This window comes from Sceloporus undulatus, chromosome 2 (genome assembly GCF_019175285.1).
Source record: "Sceloporus undulatus isolate JIND9_A2432 ecotype Alabama chromosome 2, SceUnd_v1.1, whole genome shotgun sequence".
NCBI lineage: Eukaryota > Metazoa > Chordata > Lepidosauria > Squamata > Phrynosomatidae > Sceloporus > Sceloporus undulatus.
This window is the reverse complement of record NC_056523.1, coordinates 251,892,674-251,914,861: the sequence shown is the minus strand read 5'-3', so window position 1 is coordinate 251,914,861 and position 22,188 is coordinate 251,892,674. Positions and strand designations below refer to the sequence as shown.

At 41.9% G+C, this 22,188-nt stretch overlaps 1 protein-coding gene and 1 long non-coding RNA gene across 2 annotated transcripts in view; one reads left to right on the top strand and one right to left on the bottom strand.

Moving 5' to 3' along the window:
• The window catches only part of DAPK1 (death associated protein kinase 1), a 643,597-nt gene that overhangs the window by 298,929 nt on the left and 322,480 nt on the right, over window positions 1-22,188 (bottom strand). The window lies entirely within an intron of this gene.
• LOC121920898 lies at window positions 9,641-21,196 on the top strand. Its single transcript, XR_006101796.1, has 3 exons — window positions 9,641-10,041; window positions 17,171-17,248; window positions 21,018-21,196. It is a non-coding gene; the product is annotated as an uncharacterized LOC121920898 (long non-coding RNA).

Genomic DNA, 22,188 nt, shown 5'->3' with positions numbered 1-22,188 from the left:
GATACATGAAAGATCCTGGTCTAGTGTGCATATGACACAGTGCCTCTTCGTCTTTGTGTTCCTCCCTGCTCTGTATTTTGGTGTGTAGAGGTGTGGCATCTTCTCTGCTTTTGTCCTCCTATGTATGAGTCTCTGTGTCTAAATTAGATTTGGGGTGGCAAAATCACAAGTCTCTTTGACATAAAGAGACTACCCCAGAAACTTCAGAAAGGAGACAGCTATCCTCCTTCAACTACCACCCTCTGCTGCCTGTTTCCTTTCTCCATTTTGTGTCTCCTTCACACCGTTCAGTGTTTCACACCATTTTCTCCATCTTTCTTCATCTGCCATTGTTTTCCACCCTCAAATTTAAATGTTTATTTTTTCCTTCCCCTCTAATCTTCTTGCTCATTTTTTTGCTTGTAATTAAAGCAACATCATTATTGTAATATCTCTTTTGGAGATTGGGATGTCAAAAGAAAACGATAGAGCAATTGTACTTTAGATGTTCAAGCCTGAGTTAAGCTATTGGTCCATTTCCCTAAGTGTTATCTACACCTGACTCCAGGATTTTCTCAGCCCACATTAGAGATTGAAGTGATTGACCCTGGGACCATTTACTATGAACTATGGCTCTTGACCACATATCCATTCTAATGGAATGAACAAGTATGTTCCTGCAGGAAGCAGTATTTCATGCATGCCAAACAGAAAAGGAAGGAGAAAGATTGATTTTAATGCTTACAATTTTGGTCTAGGTCTAGGTCTTGGTGGTTGTTATTTTTTAAAAAAAAAATTATAAGTGAGTCTCATGGAGAAATGATGTCACAGGCAGAGGAAATAATATGTAAAACACATTAAATGGTTGGAAACAACAGGCCTCAACTTTATTAATACATCTGTATAGTGTTGGTGTATAGCACGAGGCAAAGATCCAGGAAATGAATAACCTGTTTGTTACCCAGTAGGTACCATTTTCTGGGCTAGACCCCACCTACCTGTACTCTCAAGACCCCCTAACCCTCAAAACTAAATCCAGCCCCATGCACACCACCAAGGTTGTGACAAACGCTTTTTGAAATATAGTTACTAGCTAAATACTTGCACGATTTGAGGTAGGGAGGGTGGGAAGGTAGCAAGAAAAAAAAATGCCAGAAGAGTTGAAAGGAACTATTTATATTTGCCATTGGAGCACCTGAGTGAAGCTTGCTGGAGCAGCAATGAAGCCTCAGGTAACACCTGAGTATAGGTCACCTGAGTGCAGGGGTGCCATTAGAAGGTGAGGCCTACGGCAGGTAGCATCCTAAGGGTGAGGGTGACACCACTGCTCCCCAAACATCTGCGTTTTGGCAGAAACGGGATGAGGCATTCAGCTGCATCCCTTTAAAATGCTGGAATTTAGAAGAGGTAGTATGAGTGGGGTGAGGCTCAGTGGAAGGAGACAGGAGAGGCCTCAGGGTTTGTTTGTTTGTTTTAATTAAAATTTATTTTTCAATTTAAGATGTTTTATTCTTTTAAAATGTTATTTAAAAATCTCACATCTTTCCAAATTTTCAGTTGAATCACATGAAACTATGCAAATTTATGCAAAACACATTTAGGCAGTGTGTATGATATCGTCCTTTAAAGGTATAATTGTAAGTTTCCTAGTTGTTTATGTCACAACTATTGCCATTACATTCAGTGATATATGGGAATTTTGAGTAACATTAGGACAAAAACATTACTAAGGATTCTGTATGGTGTGGTATGGGAAGAAGTCTGAGTGAAGAACTTTCCCTGGGAATTCCTGCCCAGGCAAAGTTCTGCCCCCATCACACTATTCCGTCAATCTGATGGAGCCTGCAAAAAGTGCACAGGCTCTTGGGGAGAGTGGAAGTTGGGGGCAAGGATGAAAATGGTGACTCTCTGCAGTGACACAGCCCACAGACAGACTTTTCGGTAAGTCAGGGTCACTGTCTATCTAATTTGTTCTTGTTGGTAGTGGTATTTATGGTTCTTTAAAATTATTATTGTGTGTTCTGAAATTCTGAATTGCTGATGTTTCAAAGTCCAGAAAGATTTTGTGGGTCACTGCAAGTCTTCAGGATGGACTGCACATTTAAAAAAAAATTAACTGATCTTCACATCAGTCTTTTTCTCCAGATGTGTGAAGATGTTCCATGTCTCTCAAACTTTGCATTCCTCAATGGCTCATTGCTGAAACTCCAGTGGGTGACATGTGAAAGAATACAGCAGTTCTCTCCCCTAATGAGCACCTCATTTTATCAAAGTACATATTAAATGTGACAAGAATGAGGATAATTGTGGAATGATCATTCTCGCTACAGCTTATCTCCCCCCCCACTGCATATTACAAGCGCACCCAAAAATGAGGAAATGTCTCCAATTACTATGTGCCTTGGCTCGCAGCACCAACCTGTCACTACTTGAGGCAGGAGCTACGAACCTCTCTGGCTCCTGCAAAGGCTGCCAAATGAGCCAAGAGAATTTTTAATTATAGGAAGAAGTGAAGGTTCTGGAAGGAAAAACAGAACAAAACTATGTAGACACTCATTTTACTTTAGAAAGGGAGAGGAGGATTTCAACAACAGCAAGCCCCACTCCCCTAAACCTTCAAATACTTTTCTGAAACAGACAGGGATTGGAAAAATTAGTTTTTCGGATTCCAAAGTGAAGAGGTGCCCCCTACATCTCTGCAAATTCTTTCTTTACACTTACAGCAGGGGGGGGGACCTAGTGCTCATTTATTTGGATGTACTTTCTACTTTGAACTCAGCAGCTGAAGCAATTGGGAGAGGAAGGGGAAAAGCACAATATTTCCAAAGCATCTGAGAAGGTGGGAAGGAAAAGAAGCAAGCATAGTTGTCCTGGCTGAACTGGGGGATATAGCCACACTGCAGAATTAAAATAGTTTGACATCACTGTAGCTGCCATGAGACTATCCTACAGAATCCTGGGATTTGTAGTTTTGTGAAGTATTGTGCCTGATCTGTCAGAGAGTTTTGGTGCCTCACAAGACTACAAATCCCAGGACTCTGGGACAGACTCGTGATAGTTAAAGTGGTGTCAAAGCAATTCTGCAGTGCGGACCCAACCTGGGACAGTTATATCTTAGTTCTTCTCAGATGCTATGAGTGTAAGCAGCTTAAAAAAATGCTAAAACAAGAAAAGACTGAAAACACAATTGTAAAAAAACTGAAAACATGATTAAACCAGTTATAGTAAAATAGCATTAATTTTTTTAAAGTGTAACATCATTTAAAAACAAAACAATAAAGTTAAAAATATAGCACACACACCTACAATAAAAAATGGTTACTTACTATAAACAATCTTTAGAATCTCCTGATGTACCCATGGTGCAAGAGTCACATTTGCTAGATCTGTTACTAAAGTAGCTGAAGTATGATAAATTGAGATTAACACACACAACCCCAAGAAATAATCATTCAGTTTACAAACCTCCAAAGAAGGAAACTTCACCACACTCTGAGGCAGGGCATTCCACTATTGAATAGCTCTTACCATCAAGATGTTCTTCCTAATGCTGAGGTGAAATCTCTTCTCCTGTAGTTTGAATCCTTTGCTCTGTGTCATAGGAGTTTATTGCACAGCCATTTTTGCCCAATCCGGGCATGGGACGGGATTGGGATTGAACAGGGAAAAACAGATGTTGTCACACAGAAAAATGTGTACTTTGTTACAGGGTGACCATAAACCATCCCCCAGACACGCTTCTCCCACTGATTTTGGTAGTACGGAAACTTTACATCCCACAATATCTGCTGGCTAAGCATGGCTGGGGGTTGGCTTGTGGTCATCCTGTGATAAAGTCTGCATTTTTTCTGTGTGATAACACCCATTTTTTGCATTCAGTCTCGATTCCTGTGATTGGATTGGGCAAAAATGGCTGTGTGATAAACTCCATAGTCTCTGGACTGATAGAAAACAAGCTTACTCCATCCTCAATATGACATCCCTTCAAATATTTAAACATGGCTGTCATGTCACCTCTTAACCTTTCCTTTTCAAGGCTAAGCATACCCAGCTCTCTTCGAAGGGCATGGTTTCCAGATCTTTTACCGTTTTGGTCACTCTCTTCTGGACATATTCCAACTAGTCAATATTCCTCTTAAATTGTGGTGCCCAGAACTGTATTCCAAATGAGGCCTGACCAAAGCAGAATACAGTGGTACTATTACTTCCCTCAGTCTAGACACAACACACCAGTTGATGCAGCATAGGATCATATTGGCTTTTTTAGCTGCTGCATTACACTGTTGACTAATATTCACCTAGGATGTACTTTGCATGTACTATTGTCAAGGCTGGTATCACCCATCCTATATCTGAGCCTTTCATTTCCCCCCCCCCCTATCTACATATAGTACAGTGGTGCCTCGGGTTACGAAATTAATTCGTAACGCGGCCGCTTTCGTAACCCGAAAAGCCTTCGTAAGCCGAATTGCCATAGGCGCTAATGGGGAAAAGCCGCGATTCCGTGCGAAAAAGCCGAAAAAAGCACCAAAAGTTTTTTCGTAACCCGAAAAAACATTCGTAACCCGAAACAATAATTCCCTATGGGATTTTTTCGTATCCCGAAAATTTCGTAACCTGGGTATTTCATATCCCGAGGTACCACTGTACAGTCAGCCCTCACCAACTGCAGACTTTTCATCCGTGGATTGGAGCACCTATGGATGGCCCCACTCCATTCACCCCAGTGGTGGTGCATGCACATGGCTGTGCCAGCATGGTCACAAACACAGGGCACAGCTATTGAAAAGGATGGGACTTGAGCTCCCACATTTTTTATCTCTGTGGGAGGTCCAGAAGAGAACTCTCACAGATTTGAAGGACCAACTTACCTTACATTTCTTCCTGTTGAAATTAATTTTGCTAGTTCTGTCCTAGCTTTTTAATATCTTAAGGTCAGTTTGAATTCTAATCTTATCCTCTAGGGGATTAGCTACCCCTCCTAATTTGGTGTCAGCTGCAAATTTGATAAGCATGTCCCCTATGCAACTGATAAAGTGTACTCTTTGCACTTTATGAGCCTTCTATGACTTCTAGCTGAAAATGCTACTTTACAGTGCAACATATGATATACATATACTGAACACATTTTCTAGGTTTACAGTTGTTCATGCATGCATATAAGTGTAGCATTTGATATAAATACACATTGACTCTTGCTTATATTGAATGCATATCAAACTCTGTTGTAAAACTGACTTCATGATCACTAAAGATAAGCTTAATAATTAGAAAAACACCCACAATTTTACTGTGTTAGCAGACTTTTCCCCAATTTATGTAATTACTTAATTTGTCAGTACCATTCAGTCTAAATCAGCCTTCACTCCCCTATCCTTCACAAGTGTGTATTAATTATTAATTATGTAGGGAAATATAGCAGTGCTAATATCAAAGCAGAATTTTATTAGGAATTACAAGATAGTGATGTAAATATATAATTTTCTGAATATAAGCAGAAGTTTGTTCCTGGGAAAATGTTACATGTCACTTGTTGTGTAAATTATTTTTAAATGCTGAGTCATAGCCAATAAAATCTGTTCTCCCAATGTATTTGTACTGTACTTGCTCTGTCTGAGACAAGGATATTTCCATTTCCCACAATAGCAATGGAACTATCATGGTTCCAAAAACATGACATGGTTCCAAAAACACTGAGGTTTGAACCTGCTTTTATGGATGAAGAGAGATTTCTGTCTCGAGGGCTGTCATGATGGTGCCTTTAATAAGCAGTAAATTAACTCCATTCCGGAAAGAAGATCTTATCAACCTGCATCATATTTGGAGCGCTGCCCTTGTTTTCATATGGGAATTAAGTTGTCACTCCTGTCATTTGTACAATATACGTAAAAACAACATGAAAATGCAAATATACTGTTCTTCAAGATCTTCTTGGAACGTAACAGAGTTCAGAAGAGTTCTGCTGTCAGAGAACAGGTAAGCCATTATTAAGCCCCAAACAATACATATAAACGTCTTCTACAATATTCCTCATACATTATCATAAATTTACCTTTCTGTTAGAGGGGAAGAATTAAATATAGAAGAACAGAATGATCTGATTTGCCACAGGGAGGGGAGGAGAACTGCTGTGGATTGCCCACTGTGTTAAAAACCCTGCCAGTTAAGAGTAGCTAAGACAGGAAGTAGGATGTGGATTTTTTTTTTGAAGGACAGTCAAATTTCAGGTGCTGTTTTTTAAATACAGTATATATTTCCCTCCTGTTACAGGAATTAACATACAATACCAGATTCAGAGTTAGTATAATTGTAGTATAATTGTAGGATCTGTTTGAGGGTGCATTGACAATAGGGATAGGAAAATCTCTTAAGATCAGTGGTTCCCAACCTTCCTAATGCCGTGACCCTTTAATACAGTTCCTCATGTTGTGGTGACCCAAACCCATGAAATTATTTTCGTTGCTACTTCATAACTGTAATTAAATAGGTGTTTTCCAATGGTCTTAGGCGACCCCCATGAAAAGGTCATTCGACCCCCAAAGGGGTCCCGACCCACAGGTTGGGAACCACTGCTTAAGATCAAGACTAACATTTTACATTTCTCCCAGTCCTTCCATTGTTTCTTCTCATCCTTCTTTCAGATGGGGTTGCAAGACTCTGTGCCCACCCGCATGCGGAAATGTATGCACACTTGGGTGTGTTCCTTCCTAACAGCCCAAATGTGCATGTTTTTAAATGCATTCTTCTTCATAGATCGATTTGCTCCAAGTGTGTCTGTGTGCATTTTTCAAAGATTTATTTGCATTTATTAGTCTACCATTTGGAAAGAGAAACAGAGGTGGAAAAAAGGTTTCTTCCCAGTGACTGGGTGCTGAATGACAGGCACACACTTTCATAAATGGTCTCAATAGACCACCAAATAGATTTAGTCATATGAAATGTAATTGGTTGATGCAAATTTCTTTTGCATCTTAGCTGGAAAAACAAGAAGCGCCTGTATCACTTTGGCTGTCCCGAAATACTATTTCTAGGGTTCTCAATTCAGCCCGTTCATCTTTCCTCTTGCTTACAGAATACTGCAGTCATGCCAAAGACACTTTCCATGTAAAGATTGCCCTGTTCACCCATGGGGATGGACAAAGTAGCATCCTCTAGCCCTAAACTGCCTCTTCTGAACATAGGCACAGTACGTAAGCTATATTTTCTTAGAGTTAGTTTTCCTGAGATTCTAAGCCAGCTCTGTTCCAACATGGTATGATGGCAGGAGGATTCTAGGAAGCAATATTTTATTCAAATATTTGGTTTACATTATTACTTCAGGATAGGAATAATTGTTACTGTAAGATGAATTGTTAATGGTCTTCAGGGGACTATGGTGCAACAAAACTAAAATGAAAATGCCAGGACATCATACTTTACCATAGAATAATGTCAGAGGAACATTCCTTCCCAGGGCAGGAGGATAATTTTAGGAAAAAGACCCCAAAGCCTGGCTTTTCTCTCTCATTTGTGCTTAGTGAAATCTCAAGTATAATTGCTGAGTAACAGGCTGGAACACCACAGACCCATCTGCTTGTGCCAGAGCAGAATCTTAATATAATTCAGTGCTTTGGAAAGCATTGCTTTGTCTGGGAATTGTAAACAATGTAAGATATAGAGTTGCCAGGTATCACAACATCATAGCTGATCATAAGCAATCTGAACTGTGCCCAGCAACAAACAGCCAGTGGAGCTGTTGTAACAAGGGACTCGTGTGCTCCTTGTAACCACTGCCAAACAACACTTTGGCTACAGCTCTTTGGAACAACTAAAGTTTCCAAACATTCTTCAGAAGCAACCCCATGTAGATCACATTTCAGTAATCAGTTGCCACCATAGCCAGATCAAAAATCTCTAGGAATGTGTACAGTTGGCTCCCACGTTTTAACTATGTAAATGCGTTGTTGGCCACCATAAACACCTGTGCTTCTATGTTTAGAGCTGAACTGAAGGATACAGCAAATATGCTAACTTGCATCTTCTGGGGCAATATAACCCCATCCAACACAGGCTTTATCTCTATCTCCTAATCTGTCTTTTGACTGAGCAGAAACAGTTCTGCCATGTCTGGATCAAGCTTCACTGTTTGCCCTCCTCCAAACTTTTGGTTTAGAAACAAAAAACAGTTTAAAATGAAAACATCTTTCTCAAATTTAGATGGAAAGAAGAAATAGAGTTTGGAGTCATCTACATACTGTTGGCACAAAACTCCCCCAACATTAGATAATCGTTCCTAGTCAGGGACATAGCCAGGGTTTTGGGAAGGGGGAGGCTTGGGTGCAGTGGTTAGGCAGCATGCGCATGCCACAAACGCACATGCCATTCATTGTATTCCAGCGCAGCTTTGGGAGGGGAGATCTGGACCTAGGGATGCCATAACCCGGCTGCAGGCGTGCCACACCCGCTTTTGGGGGTGCTGGCACGGTCACGGTCCGGTTTCATGCCAAAAGCGGGTCTGCCCCGCCTGCAGCCACCTCTGCCCCCACACACGCCTTCCTTATGGCCGCGGCTGCTCATGCAGCCGGCTGGCCACCCACTTCCGCATCAGCCTCCTCCTCCTCTGCCTCCTCCTTCTCCTCCGCCCCCTGCGCGCTCCCTCTGGCCACCAGCCACCCTTCTCCAGCCTCCTCCTCCCCCAGCACATCCCCCTGGCCTGCAGGGCTGTGCGCGTCTGGCTGGCTGGCTGGCCGGCCACCCACCTCCTCCTCTGCCTCCTCCGTGACCGCACCGAGCAGTTGCCCAGACGCAGCCGGCGAAAGCGCGCAATTGGCCCACTTGCCTGCCTGGGCCCTGGCCGCACGCCTGCCTCAAAAGGGAGCTGGTCCCTTTAAGGAGGCAGAGCCTCAGAAGGGGTGGAGGAGGAGGAGATGGAGCCGCACGTAGGGCTAATGAGGAGGACTTCCTCCTCCTGAGTCTGGGGCAGAACAGCCCGCCCCTTCTCCAGGCCGGAGCCTGTGAAAGCTGGCAGGGGGCGGGGCTGTCCCAGCCCCAGTCTGCCCCATTGGCCAGCCAGGCTCAGGAGGAGGAGCTCCTCCTCTGCTGGGCCGGGCTGCAGCCAGAAAGGGCCATTTCCTTTGCCCTTTTTTGGCGCGGAGGAGGAGGATGAAGGGGAGGGGGAGGGGGAGGGGGAGGAGGAGGTGAGTGGCCATGCTTTTTATTTTTAAAGTGCATTTTTCCCAAGTGCCTTTTCTGTGTGTTTTTGGTGCTTGTAATGCTAACAAGTCTCCCTTGTTTTGTCAATGATAGTGTGGTGATGATGATACAATAAGCCTCTGAAATATGCAAGAGGCCATGTTAAGTAAAGCCATGTGAAATGCTCAAATGTGCTGTTGTGTGTGTTTTGGAATGGAGGGGGGGTGATTTGGCCAGAAAGAGGAGTACATTTCTGCCATCTGTCCTCCATTTTGATCATGCCTAAGAAACATGCATTTATATTAACATTTTTTAAAAAAAAAAATTTTTTCACTGTCCTCCATTTTTTAGAAAAAGTGTCCTACATGTGAAACTTTTGTCCTACATTTGTCCTGGTTTTGAGGTCTTCATTTATGGCAACCCTATCTGGACCCCACTGGCACCCCCCCCTTGGCTACATCACTGTCCTAGCTGATCAATGTGTGTGCTAAATAGCACGGAGTACCCCAAAGACTGATGGTATAATCTTCTGACTTTGCCCCTCCAGCAGGGTTCTCAACCACTGAAAAAACAGTGTCCCTTTGTACCACTTCAGAGAAGTGAGTCATAAAGAAAAGGAAAGCCACTAGGATGTCCAACAGAGCCAAATACCCCCTTTCACCAACATGGATAGATTACTTACCAGTGCAAAGTTTTATTTGTCCCATAACCAGGCCTGAAGCCAGATAGAGATGAATCTGGGAGGAACTGGTGGACCTGAGGGAAGACTGCAAGCCTTCCATCTGGTCAGCCCACCCTCCCCAGGAGTTCCTGGGAAGAAGACACCAAGCTGGTGACCATGTGAGGCCACCTTTCTCTGGCTCCCTGACCTGACAGCAACTTCGAACGTGGGTGAGTACTTGCAGCAATATTTATCAAAACAATGTTGTCTTTGTGCAATAACCAGGCCTGAAGCCAGATAGAGATGATTCTAGATTCTAGAGATCATGCATCTCACTGAGGAATCCTTGTAGTTCAGATGTGCCAGCATTTTGCCCCAAAATAGCATAATAATTATTATTCCAGTATTATTATTATAATTATTATTCCAATAACAGAATAATAGATATTGGCTAGAAGTTCTGCAATATATGGAGGTTCAGAGAATGTTATCACCCAGCTCTTTTACCCACACTAGAAACCTATCTTGCAGAGTGGCATTCACCATTGTATTTCCTTCTGGGCTTGTCCCATTCTAGGAATCTAGCAATCTGCTCTATAGGTCTGTCCCTGGACTTTTCACTTCACTAGATGCAGCTGAGGAAGTAGGCTCAAGCTACCAACTTCTTTCAGTTCTTTCAAAAAAGTGCCGGAGAAGTACAGATTTGGTACGGGATGCCAAGGTCCGTATGGCATGTGCTAACACCCATTTTTAAAAAGTATTTAAAAGTTTCAGCCCACGCTGAGGCTGGGAGGAAAGGCAGTGCAATGATCTCCTCAGTTGGGTGACACTGTGCAGTTGCAAAGGGGTCAGGGAAGAATATTTTTTTCACCAACATCATTGCCAAGAGACTGGACCTTTAAACAGGCTGTAGCCTATGTTCAATTGGACTCTGCAGATTTTTTGACAAGGTCATTTTAGTTGGTGTCCCACTTGTTCATCACTCCCAGCTAAACTGGGGGAAGGGACAGTTTGTCTTTATCTCCATGAGAGGAAACACTCAGAACAAATTATACTGTAGATATTTTTGGGATGGCAAGAAACAGCAGGAAAACATTTGTGACCATCAGCCTTCTGGAGTGCCCTTATACTTTTGCTGACACTCTTGAGTTCTAGTGAATCTAAGATTAACTATGTTCTATGACAATGGACTATAGAGAATTCTTCTGCACCAAGATTACTCATCTCACCCACCACAGAAAACCAGGTCTAGACTGTAGTATTCTTGATGAGTAGGATTAGATCCCACTTGGGATAGAGGTTCACAGTTGCCATTAAGGACTTAGTTTGAGAAGCAAAGCTCCTTAGGATAACAAGCCAAGGGAATTCAGTCGCTGTCCCTGAGACCACCTCAACTAATTCAAATATAGGCTCTTGCTGATCAGATAGGCTTTACTGTTAAGTCCTTAAAAATATTTGGAGGAGAAAGGCCCTGTGCACATACCCAGAGGGATTGGGCTTCACGTGGAAGGATCTTGGAAGACAAAGGCTGGCAACCCTCTTTGAGCCTTATTCATAGTCACCTGCTACATTTTGGCAAGGTACTGAGAGGGGGCCACTAGTGCAGACTCTGTGTTTATATTTGATGACTTACTTGAAGAAGAACAGACCCCTAATAAATTGCAGAGTCATTACCCTTTATGCATACTTGTTCTAATAGGTGTCGTGGATTCCTGCCTCCTAATAAGGAGAGGAAGTAGAAAAACGCATAAATTCTCCCAAGGGAGTCCAACAGCCTGAAGCCATATTTGACAGCTGTTGATGTTACCATGGGCACCAGGAGCAAAAACAAAGATTGAAAAGGAGAGGAGCTAGTAGAAGGGATTTTGGCATGACTTCCTTGGATAGAGAATGTGTTTTTGCATTGTCCTCCTCTCTCTGAAAAGGCAGCACTCCTACAGTGCAAGATGGTACATTGAGATTAAGCAAAAGCTGGCAGTAATTAGCTGAAAAGAAAGCGATCTAAAGTTGCATTTCTGAATCATTCTGTTTTCCTGCCTCCCCACCAAACCCCTTTAATCTTAGACATTAATAGCTTGGCATGGCAGCATCTGCCAGCACTGTAACCATTTTTCCTAAAATACACAGCAGTCTATAGAAAATATATTCACAGAAATTGATTTTTGCATGTGCATTCTCTTTTACTTTGGATCAGACACTGTACATCTGTATAGTTCTAATAGTCTCAGCAAGGTGAGAGAAAAATGAAGATTTGATCCATCCCATCAATTTTGTAATATAGCCAAAGAGTTATTTTCCAGTTTTAGTATTTTCTAGAAGTGTCGTTTGATTATTCATTTTCAGATGTTTTGGCCCCACTGATCTTGGAGGTTTTGAAAGATAAGTCAAACAGTTGAAAAGTGGTCTACATTAGTGAGTCTAACAGCAAATGGGACTTTTTAAAAAACTTTCTTGCTACAGTCAGCTGTTTTGATTTAGAGATTTTGAAATGGTAATCATATAACTTTGCATATGCTTATTGTTCTATAGCATATTTTATTGTCAATAGGGGTCTATCTGTGTTCATGGCCAAGACAAATTCAGTCTTGGTTTTATGGCTACATCTCCTACATCTGGGAGCTTATTGCGTTCACTTTTGGCCCTATCTGGGGAAGGGGGTCAGGCTGAAATGGGGGAAAACAGGTTTTATTGCAACCAAAAATTGGGCTGCCACCTGACCATCATCTGTCCCCAAGTTGTGCTCTGCTGGCCGATTTTGATAGTATGGAAAGCTTCTGTACTACCAAAATCACCAGGAAAAGTGCAGTTGGAGGACGGGTGATGGTCGGGAGACAGCGCAGCAGCAATTTCATGTGTGATAAAACCCGCTTCTCGGACAGCTATGAAAGAACTGAATAAGATACTAAAGTATAAATATATTCTGTCTCCCATGCTGTTTAACATTTACATGAAGCTGCTGGATGATATCATCGAGAGACATGGGGCGGGGTGTTATCAGTACACTGATGACACCTAAATCTACTTCTCTATGTCTTAGACTGTTTCGTTCCTCATAGGGCATGGTTTCCAGACCCTTCACTATTTTAGTCGCCCTCCTTTCGACACACTCTAGTTTCTCAATATCCTTTTTGAATTGTGGTGCCCACAACTGGACCCAATATTCCAGGTGGGGCCTGACCAGAGCAGAATAGAGAGGCACTATTACTTCCCTTTATCTAGACACTATACTTCTATTGATGCAGCCTAAAATCGCATTGGCCTTGTTAGCTGCTGCATTGCACTGTTGATTCATGTTCAACTTGTTGTCTACTTGGACTCCCAGATCCCTTTCACATGTTGTCTCCTTAAGCCAGGTGTCCCCCATCCTATATCTGTGCATTTCATTTTTTCACCCTAAGTGCAGTACCTTACATTTCTCCTTGTTGAAGTTCATTTTGTTAGCTATGGCCCAGCTTTCTAGTCTATTCAGGTCATTTTGAATTTTAATTCTGTCCTCTGGTGTGTTAGTTATAGGGGATCTTGGAGATGTCTCATTCACAGGGTCACCATGAGTGGGTGTCTACTTGAGGGCAGTTAACAGCAACATTTATTTCAGTTGTTATCTTGCCAGCAAGATGAAGTTCAGGACTGTTTGTTTATATATCTTTGGCAAGAGCATTGGCTGAGAGAGGTGTCATGGACTCCCTCTACAGGAAAGGAAACTGTAAATTCGTTTCCCTTATTGGATTATTAATGTTTATGTAGAAGAGCTTGGGGATTAATGATTATGTAGAAGAGCCTGGATTTGAAGGCTAGACAAAGGAAGCTGCAAGTGGAAACTCAACAATGAAGAAAGGTGTCATGAAAAGGAAAGGAAAAGAACAACACATAATATGAGGTGGGATGGAGAACGAGAATTTTACAGATATCATGAACTGTCTGACCCATAAATAGATCAGACAGCAAATTAGGTCTGAATTCTCACTAATAATAAAAATGACTAAACTATGTTTTGGACAAACTATAGTGCTTTTGACAAAAATGAGAAGGCATTATATATTTGACAAGACACTAATGATGGGAAAAGTTGAAGGCAGGAGGAAAAGAGAAAGATCGCATGATAAATGGATTGCTCTCATAAGTGAAGCCACAATCCTGAATCTGCAAGACATGAGCAGGACTGTTAATAAAAGACTATCTTTAAGGTATCTCAATCATGAGGTCATCAAATGTTGAAGCAGATTTAATGGCATATAACAAGAGACCAACTTTTCCAAACCTACTATTCTCTGTATGTATTCATTATAATACCTATTGACCCCTACCAGCATGCGCTTGGGCATGGTGGGAATTGTGGTCCCACAGAGATGGAAGGCATCATGGGTGAAATGTCTTAAATATGACCCCGAGAGCTTCTAAAGTGTGTTGACATCTTTGTAAACATTACGTAAAATACTTCAAAAGATGAGTGAGTATTCAAATCACATAAACATGAAGACATTAATATTTCTCAATATAATACATTATATGCCTTGTGAACCTGACCCAGTTTAATTTATTTTCACACACATACTTCGAGACACACTTCTACTTTCTTTAATAAGTGTCTCTTGGGCCGGGAGGAGGCCTTGATTTACAATTAGGCCTTGACGGATTACCTGAAAGCATAACCTTCAGGCAAACTGTGATTAACTTGACCAAAGACATCTGGGAGAAGCATCTATAGCTGAAAATTATGACCTTGGAAAGATGAAGGGGGAGATGGGTCTGAAACTAGACACCATATAAATTGAACTACTGGAAAAAAAGAAAATACACCCCAAAACTCAGTTACAGAGGCCACTGTGTATAATTCAGACCAACTTTTCTGTTGTTAGAGCAATAGCTTTGGCAGAAACACCTCCTGTGAAGATACAGGAAGAGTGTGTGTAGGAGGGAAGGTCTCAATTTTTCTGTAAAGCCAGTTTTTAAGCAATGAGACCCACATTTTGCACAACTTCCCATCCCCCCAGCCCTGTCTTGTACGAGAAAAGCACCACAAACAATTAAACTTCTTAATGACTAGCAAATGCTGAAGAGAAGAGTGGGGGGTTCATTTAGGCAGATTTATGGAGCTAAATATAAAAGTATGACTCTCAAAACCATGTGATCATAATTAGCTTGCTTTTAAAAAAAACAGCTCAAAACCTGGATACTGTAAAAGCACAACGTACTGTCAAAGCCCATTTTCGGTTCCTGTTATCAATGCAGAATAAAGGCCTATGTGAAATGCGAACCAGATTTACAGGTGCTAAAACAGCTATTTTATCAGTGGGAAACAGGCTACCTTTTGTTGTCCAGAATAGCATTTCATGATTGGGGAAGACTGTTAATTACTACATAGGGAAAATCAAAGTTTCAAAAGAAAAACCAAAAACAAAACTTGAATGTCCCAGGGGGAGGAATTAATGCAATAACATTTGACAATAAAATAATATTATTGAACACGTTGCAATTTTATTAAACTGTATTTATTGTTGCTGTGTGCCTTCAATTCGTTTCCAACTTATGGCGACCCTAAGGCAAGCCTATCATGTGATTTTCTGGGAAAGACTTGTTCTGAGGAAGTTTGTTATTGTCTTCCCCTGAGGCTGAAAACGTATGATTTGTCCAAGGTCACCCAATAGGTTTCATGGCCAAGCTGGGAATTGAACCCTGGTCCAATACTCATACTCTAAACTCCTGAATCACTACACCACACACTTCTTCTAAAACTCTTTATCACATTTAAACCCAAAACTGAAAATTCCTAGTTTCTAGATGGTGCAGAGTTGCCAGTTCAGCTGCATCCCATTCCCTGAGATGCCAGGACCAAAACATTGAGTCAAGGGGTGAGTCCTTGTGAAGTTATGGAAAGAAGGCTTGCAATGTCACAGAGGTGGGGCAGGCAGGGGTTAGGAAGCAAATTAGAACAGCATCTGGATTGTGAAAATGGGCATAAGGACAAGATGGCAAATGGACACAGTGTTTATGTAAAATCCAGCCAACCAAAGAAGATAGTGAATCAGGTATTGTTGGGTTTTTTTTTTTAAGTGGCAAGGCCAAGGTGGTGGCCAAGGCTAAGGTGGTGGCTCCCAGTAGGGATGGAAAATTCCCAGTGGGGCCAAAGCAATGGCTCCCAGCAGAGATGGAAAGAATACACAAAAATATTTGGAAATTAATTCAAAAACACATTACTTTGAATGTTAGGAAACGCTGATGAGATCAGTTCTGGAATGACAAAAATCTTCATAGTTCAGGACTTAGAGGCAGTACAAACCGGCACTTTGTGCCAGCCTGATCTCATACTAGGGCTGAACTGGGCGGACCATTCACATGCTCTGAGCCCTAGTTTCGCCGCCCCACTGCCATCATGGCACGTGCCCATCCAAATGGCGTGTGCCATGATGACATCCGTGGCATGCAGTACCCAAATGGCACTGGCTGGAAGGGGCGTCATCATGGTGCATGAGTGCACTTATGATAGCCCTTCCAGGAAGCTGTTCAGAGCAGTTTCTTTTAGGGAGTGGGTCAGTGGCATAGCATGCGGCTGCTACGGCACCGACCCGGGGCAGGAAGGGATCGCTTCCAGCTGCCCATCTGTACTGCCCCATAGTCTGCATAAAAATAGATTTTCTTTTGGTGCAAAAAACAGCATATTATTTGCCTACATAGAAAATGGTGCTTCTGGGAGGACACCAAGAGAGAGAAAGTGTCTTGGTAAAGGCCTCCAACTAATCTAGCACCCATTCCTTAAATCAAATCTTGTACTTTATTTTCTTGAACACACTGACACCAGCATGCATATCCACCCAATCTGTTATAAGAGAGTTAGAAATACTCCATCTCTATTTGTAATGATATGTATTTTAAATGACAATTTAGTCAATACATTGTATTGGTAATGGTTATATTGTTTTACTGAATGTATTTTATATGACATTGCAGTTTTAATCTTGTAATTGTTGTTTTTATTGTTGTAATCTCACCTCAATCCGCAGGGAGAGGTGGGAAATATAAATAAACATTATTATTATTACTACTACTATTATTATCATCAATTGGAGATGGGCAACTATAATTTTAATGTCCTTCAAACAGTGTTTGAAGGTACTTGGAAAAATTGCTGCTTGCACTAGTCTCTTTACATATGTCAGGTTTAATAAGGTTTCAAAAATTTGCTCGTCCGTATGCAGATAACTGCTTACTTATAAACCAAGGCAGAAGGAAGAAAGGAAAAAAGAGATGACCATTACCACACCTTTAAGTGTTGTGTCAGGCTCAGCTCTTTTCCACTGTATTGTTTTCACAACAATAAAACGTACAGGCTTTCTGACAGATTCTAATCAATTTTTTCTACAGGTTTATAGAATACCTGACAGACATCTAACAGATCTGCAACTGAGCTGGCCAAGATATTTTGTGTGCCTGACACAACCGGTAATCACCTGCTTAAGTCAAGATGCATATAATGCCCAAAGCTGGCCAATTCATTTTGGCACAAGAGGCAGAAAACCCACAAGATTGTCTTTGGAGTAAAAACTAATAATAGTAAATTGAATAGCTACCAATGCATTCAAATCTGCTGTCTGAAGTCTCTTTACTCTCTCTCAGACCAAGGAGCAAAGGCTGAGACACCTAAGAATCACAGGAAAAAGCGTGTACCATTTGGTCTGCACTTATTGGCAGAGATTGAGAAAGTTACTTTTTTGGACCATAGCTCCCATGCTGGTGGGAGGATTCTTGGACATATGGTGAAAGAGTAATGTTTCCAAGCTCTGCTAATTGAGAACAGTTCTCTAGACTTTCAGATAGGAATGTTTCCTAACCTTTTCTGGAAGGTACCAAGGCCTGAAGATGGGATCTTTTACATGCAAAGCATGCCATTGGAGCCATGCTCAACACCCACAATCTCTTCCTTTCTGATTAACGATACTTTGAGAAGTGGGGAGACACAATTCATGTCAGTGTTTCTAACTGAAAGCCAAGGAAGGAGTCTAAGACGTGGGACAGACGGCCCTTTTGTGGTGTGGCAGCGGCATAGCTAGGGTTAGTGACCATGCGGCAACTGCACGGCCCCTGACCCTAGCATGTACTGGCAGCACCATAATAGCAGTGCCTCATGTACATGAGCACCGCCATTATGACGTAATGGATGCATAGCATCCACACCTTGTGCCATGCTAGTTACGTCACTTGGATGAACTGGCGCAGCAGAAAAAGAACCAACTTTTTGTGGGTTCTTTTTCCTCCGGAGTGAAGCTGTGCAGTTTGGCGGCTGTGGCTTCCCTCCAGAGGAAAAAAGGCTGCCAGCAGGCCACCCTTTTTGGGCGGTCTGTCCCAGGCCAAGGACTCGCTTTTGGACTAGGCATGCTTCTGTTGACCGATGAGGAAAATCTATGCCAGTGTTGTTACGGAAAGAAACAGAGTGCAGAATCACAATACTCCTACAGCAGATTATGTACATTGGGTTTATGTAGTAAAAGTTCACCCTGTAGTCCTATTGGACTTTGTTGTCCACTTTGTTTAGTTTCCAACTAGTGCGATTCTTTCTCCAGATATTTCTCATGGCAGGTTAGCTCACATCATTTGTCTTCCCAAGAAGCCAATTGTTTCTTCTGGCTACATCTCCGTAGTTGCATTAATGCACATACATAGGAAAGGAGGCAGTGAAATGAAAGTGTCTCTACTGTGATGCAGAAAAGAGGTTAAAGTAATAAAGAAATGGGGCATGTCTCAGCTCCATGTTTTCTACCTTAGCAAGGCATCTGGCTGTTCTAATCACAACTCTGTGGTCCTCTCTCCAGCCAAAAAGGGAAATGTTTAGAAACAATCCCTGTATCTTTACATGACAGGCTTTATAAAATGTGCCTTTTTGTTTTCTCCAAACAAGAGATGCTGGAAAAGCCCATCTAATAAAGTTAAAACAGCAGTTTTAGTTTCAGCAGTTTTGCTACAGCTACAGTTTTGCTACAGCAATACATTGAACTGATGCCTGGGAAACAAATGTTCTGTGATCATTTGATAATTAATTTTAAGGCTTGCTGAGTCTAATGGTCATTATCAAGCACTCTCCTACTGTTACATTTCCTGACATTACTGTGCTATTTTGTAAAGTGCTTAACTTGTGTGGATATAATATCTAGAAAGATCTGAATGTCAAATTGTAATAATGAGGCTGGCTCCAGACTGGCTGATCTCAGTTTTTTCCAGGAAACAACTTTTTCCAGGAAAATTCTCCTTCTCTCCCCATCTCCCACTCCCTCCAATTAAGCAAGAACTAGAATAGGGCTTAAAAATGACAAAAATGTGAACTTTTGTAGTGTGTGTTAGATATTCCAAACTCTTTCTATTTTCCCTCTGATTGGATCAGGAAAGAATTTGCATTGTACCTTAAGAAGAAGAAAAAGTAGATCTCAGTTACTTGGTTTTCATTGTGTCTGGATTAATCATTATGCTACATAAGTAATAAAGCAGAACTAGAATGTTCCCAAGCTTTTCTCGCTGCACTCCAAAACTCAGAAAATGGAAGCCTTTACTTTTTGTCCAATAAAGAACAGTAAAAAGTTCACAAATGAGGAAAACGGCAGCGCGCAGTCCACGAGCTGTAAAATGATCATGCATAACTGGAACATTTCTGATGCTACTTCTATTTGATTTAGTACATTAATATCCTGCTTTAATGCCAAAAATAGTACTCAAGGTGGCTAACAGTAATAATAATTCGAATAAAAACAGAAATATAATTAACCATAAAAAAAGATTTAAAAACACAATGAGAACACAGCAATAACAGCATCCAAACAGTTAACACCCCTTTAACATCAATCAGATTCAAACACTAAAGTCCTATCTGGCTTTTTTAAAAATCACATTTAATAATGAACTATTTAAAAATAATCCGGAAAATTTTCACCACATTCAGTTTTATGGGCTGCCAGAAGATCATGTATGGTTACAAATAGCAAAATAAATAAATAATAAAAATAAGGGGGGGGGTTCTGAAACAATGTCTGGACTACAGCCAAAACGTCTTTAGTCCAACAGTGATTTTCATACATGAACATCTGCATAGAAAACATGTAATATATGAGTACGGACACTTTTTTAAAGGATACTATGGCCGGTTAGACCAGCACTTTAGTGCGTGCGAGCACGCACTAGGGTTACAAAGGGCGGTGCTTCACACACCGCCCCTAACTCTGTGTGTGCTTCACGTACTAAACGGCGGCGGCCCTTCCATACGCCCTTCCATTCTAGACGGGGCGGCGCGGACGTGATGTCCTCAATCTCGGCCGGGCGCCTAGGGCGCCCTTTCTGCAACCAGGAAGGAGCTCCGTTCGGGCTCCTTCCTGGTCCGCGGCGCCGCTTTGCTTCGCTGGGCGCAGCCTTCAGACGGCTTCACCCAGCGAAGCAGGGAGAAAGGGCCAACGCGGCCCCTTTCTCCCCCTCCCGCCGCTACGGGGTTCCTTGGGGCTTGAAGCCCCAAGGACACCCCTTTTCAGGCTGCAGGGAAGGGCGTTTGCTGCTTCCCCGCAGCCTGAAAAGCGGCAGATCGGGGCCTCAGCGGCTGCTGTTCTAGCAGCTCAGGCCCCGATCCAGCGGGGAAAGGGGCGGGTACAGCCCGCCTCAAAGAGGCAGTCTGTAACCCGCCTATGAGCCTGTACAGGAGACGCTGCCTCCTTTCTCCCTTCACCCTTTATTTAGTGTATTTTGGTTGTCCCAATAAAGGTATCACTGTTTTGTGTATTTTGGATGTTATTTTACTTTGCTATATGGCCAACATGGCTACCCCTGGATATGTTTCCTAGATGTGAAGATACTGTATTTTAACTGCAATATAGGAGTTCTAAAGATGAAGCCAATGGACTGGGACTTTATTATTTGAAGTTTCTACCTCTAACAAAGGTAAAACGTGTTGTCGTTTTTTAAAAAAAGGACTGCATTTGGCATGTCCACAGGATCACCATGGGTCAAGATTGACTTGAGGGTGGTTAACAACAAAATAAATAACACCCAACAGTACCAAATTTTTTCCTAAAGAAAAAGCATGGAGGCTTCTTGAGAAATTCAATGCTCTCTGCCTAACAAAGTGGTTTGTAGCCTCACAAAGGACTGAGACATTCTGGCCCTCAAAGAAAGTACCTTTTTCTGTTGCTAATGGAATTTACATTTTATTTCCTGGGCTTTAAAATACTTTGTCTTCCAGTACCACTTGGCCAAGAGAAGGAGTGACCTTCCTGCATAGCTATCCCTCCACATCATCCTGAGAACAACAGCATCTTCACCATGTTGGGGTGGAACAGACAGGCATGAAAGAGCAACCCGAGCCAGAAGTAGGTTCCAAGCTCACTGTCCACATGGTCTGCTCGCAAGGTGGGCTGTGGATACAGGGGCCATCTGATGCTGCCAGGAATTGGATTATCCCAGACTATACGTCAGGAAGAAACTCTTCTAGAACATGGCCACAAAGCCCGAAAAACCCACAAAAAACTATCCCAGCTACTTTTTGCTCTGGTTCTAAGGGAATTCACCTTATTTGACAGTGATTGGGCTGGGAATGATGTGGTCTGCGAGATGTTGTTGGATTGCAGCTGTCAGACCTCCTCGCAATTGGCTATACTGATGAGGACAGCTGGATAGTGCAGTCCGATATCATATGGAGGGCCACAACATTCCTACCACTGGTTTAAATGCAATTATAAGATTGATATTGATGGTACTGAATATTGATAATATGGTGTGCAACAGAGCCAGTATCTTACACCTCTGTAGAGATGTGCTTCTCCTCTTAGTACGTATCAGTGAGATTCAGAGTAGTGACCCTGCTGGCTAGCGGATTATGGAGGTTGTAGTCCAAAAAGTAACCCTCCCAAGTTTCACTGAGATCCTTCTATCAATATATTGACAAATGTTTAGATTCTTTTCTGTCCCTCTGGCTAGTTTTACTTATCACAATAAGGACCCTTTTTTAACTACTCCAAGTATGTGTAGTGTCTGTTTTCCACCTTATGTGGTTATAGCAATGTAGTGGTTTCTTGCTATCATATAATCTGGCTGCATAATGTATATTTAGATCTTAACAGAGGCAAATGGTAAATTATCAGTGGTTCTTAAGAAAAATAGCTGACATTAGGAAGGAATAAAGCCAGAAGAGAATTGGATAACCATTAAAAATCAATCACATTTAGAGGTAGCTGTGTTGGCCATTTAACAAATGCAAACAAAAACCCATCAGTGATACTTTTATTGCCACCCAAAATGCACAATATACTTGTTGCAAACCTTTGAAGCTCCATGGGGTTTTCCATCAGGCAAGATGTTACAAAACAAACAGGAAGAGGGGACCAACAATTGGAGATGTTAGTCAGCTGCCTGCA